This window comes from Papaver somniferum, chromosome 10, assembly GCF_003573695.1.
Source record: "Papaver somniferum cultivar HN1 chromosome 10, ASM357369v1, whole genome shotgun sequence".
NCBI classification, from domain to species: domain Eukaryota; kingdom Viridiplantae; phylum Streptophyta; class Magnoliopsida; order Ranunculales; family Papaveraceae; genus Papaver; species Papaver somniferum.
This window is the reverse complement of record NC_039367.1, coordinates 141,316,403-141,320,612: the sequence shown is the minus strand read 5'-3', so window position 1 is coordinate 141,320,612 and position 4,210 is coordinate 141,316,403. Positions and strand designations below refer to the sequence as shown.

Here is a 4,210-nt window from a genome sequence, read left to right as displayed (position 1 = left end):
AAAGAGACATTTTTATTTTTTTTAGATATTATTTTTATTTTTAGACTTTTCTTTTTCTTTTGCACTTTATTTTTTTTGGACTTTGGACTTGGACTTTGGACATTCTTTTTTTTTTAAACCCTACGGAAGGGTAGTATTAAATATTAAACTGTTTGCAGAGAAGGACGGCGATTGCGATATTGCCTCGGCCCCTCGAGTTCGTACATGACATAGGAGTCGTGGCTCGAGTCGACTCCAACGGTTCATCCCCCGTCTGGAACGGGAGGTAAGAATTCTAAACACCCGCGAATCCCCTGTCAGCGGGTTTACTGGATGATTTTGTATGCATATATGTTGAGGAATCGAATACGGCTGTTTTAATTTCCTAGTGAAGGGCAAGGCCTGGCCATACAAGATAAGGGTTCGGATTTCATCACCGTTCTCTTCTTTCCCGCCTTAGGAAAACGAAACCAAATGCGAACCTAAGCCTAAAATTTTGACTAGAACGATACCGATAGGGTAACGAGCTTAATAGGAAAGTCATTCGAAAAATATTGGTTACTCTTTTAAGTATACTTCGAAGTTCATGATGGTTTCTGTGAGTTGAATGCGTGACTGCGCCGCCTTGTAATGCGGTGAGGCCTTGGGTATCAAAGCTCCACGCAGCTTCCCTCGCCTCTATTCAACTTACTTTGACTCGGATTGATTCCAGAGGGGTTTTCTTAAATTGTAACGAATTCCCTTTCGAAGGATTAGAAGCTGGTCTAGAAACAGTCTAAGTGGATCCATCATGCTTTTTGTTTGCTAGATAAAATAGGCTTTTTGTGGTCGAGTCATCCTTCTTTGTGCTTGTTTAGAATCCCCTTGCAGTTAGGATGTCGAACTGGTATAGCCAATACAATGATTATCCAACCGAGCAACATGGACATTACTCTTTTTATGATCATAGTGTGAATAATGGTTGGGCACGCCAACCTTTTCAAGATTTTGGGTCATACCATGGCGAGCCCAATTACTATCCGCATGCGCATCAGTCTTACGAGCAAGAAGATTATAATACTAGTTCTTCGTATTTAGAGGATACAATCAAACTTTTGAAAAGTAGTCCTTTTTATGATCCTTCAGTTCATATTCCTTCTCTAGAAGAGTCTCTCAGGAGTATAGCTGAGTCTACACGAAAGTTAGCTGAATCGACATATAAGTTAGCTGAGGTGAATAACGTAGTTATGGACGAAAGGACTGCAACAACGACTGAATATTTAGAAGATATCCTCAATAAATTAACTCAAAACTTAGATCCAACACTAAGGGAACTTTATTTGGAGGAGACCCTTGAGAGGATAGCTGAGTCGACACGTAGACTTGAGTTAGAGACGAACGAAAGTATTGCTCGAAATAACTTGAATTTCCAATATAGTGTATCCAATAATACCTTTGAGAATGAAGATAGTTATTTGTTATAGTTTTGAAAGTGGTAGTAAAAGTTCGTTGCTCGGACTTGTAAGGATTTAAAAATAAAAATATATACAAAAAATATTAACACTGGTGCGAGAAACTGGGGTTTAGGATTCGGCCAAATTCATTTCTTAAATGGTTCAGAAATTAATTCTAGGCATTATAATTCAAAACAAAATGAATATTAACTCTATTCTTTGCCAAAGTAGATTTTATAAAATATTACTTGTATTTCTTAAGCATGGCATATCAAAAATCCCTAGGATTAAGCATAAACCATCAAATGAAATCACAAATAATTAATTAAAATATTAATTCAATTAAAATTGGTGCAAAAAGTAAATAAAGAATTAAATAAAATTACCACATGGATGAATTAAGGCTTCCTCCGTCGCCCCATTGTTGGGGTTTAGCTCCTCATATTAATCATAATCTCAAAATACATGTATAAAGCTCAAAAGTTGATTAAAGGGAGTAAAACAATTGAGCAGAAAAATTGCAAAAGAAATAACTGTTGCAAAGGCGTTGTTCAACTGTTACAAGAAGAACGATACAAATGTTATGCTGTTGCAAGACCCAAACTACGACCCACTACCCTGCGTCGTAAACACTGTTGGAGAACGACTCTCTATGCAAGTCCGTTCTTCGTGTTCTTGGCCTTCATCAATGGCAGCAGCAGCAGAAACTCAACTCGTGATTTCTGCTTCTTGCGCTCTCCTCTCTTCTCCCAACTCTCTACACCGTCTTAGAAACCAGGGAAACCTATTTATACTCAACAGGGCGAATAAATCATGCTCAATAACTCCAAAAATCTTGTCATCACTCGGCAGTGAAAGAAAATATTCTCGAGTATTTTATTTCGATTTTCTTCCCTTGCACGCGTCTGTAGATGTCGACACTATCCCAACATGGTCGTATAGTATCCTGAGAGAATATCTACCAAAACCTAGTGTTATCTTCTCCCATATCATTCCTTTTATCATACGTAACTGCCAAAACAGAACCCATATTCCCGTCTCTCTGTTTAGCTAAGTCCGGCTATTCTAGCCCAAGTTCATCGATCAAAACAGACGTACCAGGCCTGTTAACTCCATTCAAGACTAACCCAATGGTTTCCAGCTATTGAATCTCGTTAAAACAGCCCAAGAATTCAAGTCAAAAATTTGTTCGCTGTGTGCAATTTTTCCCGCCAATTTGCATGATTTGAATTTCGAAGATGGTTGCCCCTATCCTCTGATGGGGTGCCAATAGAAATTGGGGCTGAAATAAAATTATTGGGGTGGAAACATCCAAAACTTGGGTGCCTTTAGTAATTTTTCAGGGACTTTTTCCGCATTTTTTTCGGGGTTCCTCCGGGGTATTTCTGGGACGCTTCCGGTAGGGCTGTCAATGGAAGAATATCCGTCGGATATCTGGATATCCGATATCCGACAGGTTAAGAACTATCGGATATTCGATATCCGAGAATATCCTATAGGATATCAAAACCAGATATCGATATCCGATAGGTTAAGCTATCGGATAACGGATATTTATCCGATAATATCCGTTAGTAACAAAAAAATCTGTAAAGGTGAAATTATTCTCATATTGTCATACATAAAACTTGGAAACAGTACTCATAAGATGGCATCTGAATTGTCTTCATCTGAATGTAAGTCTCTTACTCACACACATACATGAAAAGAAGCACAAGCAAATGCTAAAGAAAGTAAAAACTTAACAGATATTCAAACAGGGTCTCTCTTGTCTTCATTCGTCTTCGGTTTCCAAAATTTCCATATCTGCATTATAACAATTAACAAGTCAACATTCAGATAGAATAAGATACACAACAATTGTCTAAGTAGTAATAATAGGAACTATGCACTGAGTTTAAGAAGAAAAAAATGTTTACCTTCATCACAAATGAAATCTGGCAACCAATCGCTTAAGCATAACAATGCTTCAACAACCTCTGGATCTAATGAAGCTCTGTGTGTTGTAAGCACTCTACCACCTGCACTGAACATTGATTCGGATGCCACACTGGTGAATGGGATAGCCAAGACATCTCTTGCCATCTTTGCAAGAGTTGGGTACTTAGGTGCATTTAGCTTCCACCAACTCAAGATTTCAAATAAATACTCATCTTTTGGTGAGCCTCAAGCATCAATGCTACAGAGCACTAATAATACCAGCTTAAAGAAAAGACACTGAAAGCTTAGTCTTTGTTCCCCAGTCCCTAGTTCATCCAATACTATCATGTGTATGATACAACATTACCAAATCATTTTCAAGAACAGTGGTCACATAATCACATTCCCCTAATTATTCTAAAAATCTCTATGATGCATTTGCTGAACCCCTAATTCACTTTTCTGAAATCAAAAAAAAAAAGGGAAAATCATACAATAATCGATCTAAACTACTAAAAACCCTATATCCATCCAACATCTAAAATTCAAAAACCAAAAATTAGAAGAAAACTCACATCAAAAGATATTCATCAGTTTCCCTATTTCCATAAAACTTTCATAAACTTTCATAATCTCATATTGTTAGGCCTCATATTCTTATTTAAGAATAAACCCATCTCAAATCTTTCTCTAATTTCATCATACCCTAAATTTTTTTGCAAGACAGAAACCACAAATCCCTAATTTCATGAAAATCGAACACAAAAATCGAATATGGAAATAGAAGTACCTGATTGAGCGGGTGAGTGATTGTCTGTTTGATAAGCAAAGCAACTGAGTGAGTGATTGATCGGGAGAGACAGAGAGTGATCGATTGA

General features: G+C 37.3%; 1 long non-coding RNA gene across 1 annotated transcript; it reads right to left on the bottom strand.

Annotated features, from left to right (window-relative positions):
- Nucleotides 1-3,019: 3,019 nt before the first annotated feature.
- LOC113318057 lies at nt 3,020-3,463 on the bottom strand. Its single transcript, XR_003344260.1, has 2 exons — nt 3,332-3,463; nt 3,020-3,218 (listed from the first exon to the last, which is right to left on the bottom strand). It is a non-coding gene; the product is annotated as an uncharacterized LOC113318057 (long non-coding RNA).
- Between the last annotated feature and the right edge of the window lie 747 nt (nt 3,464-4,210).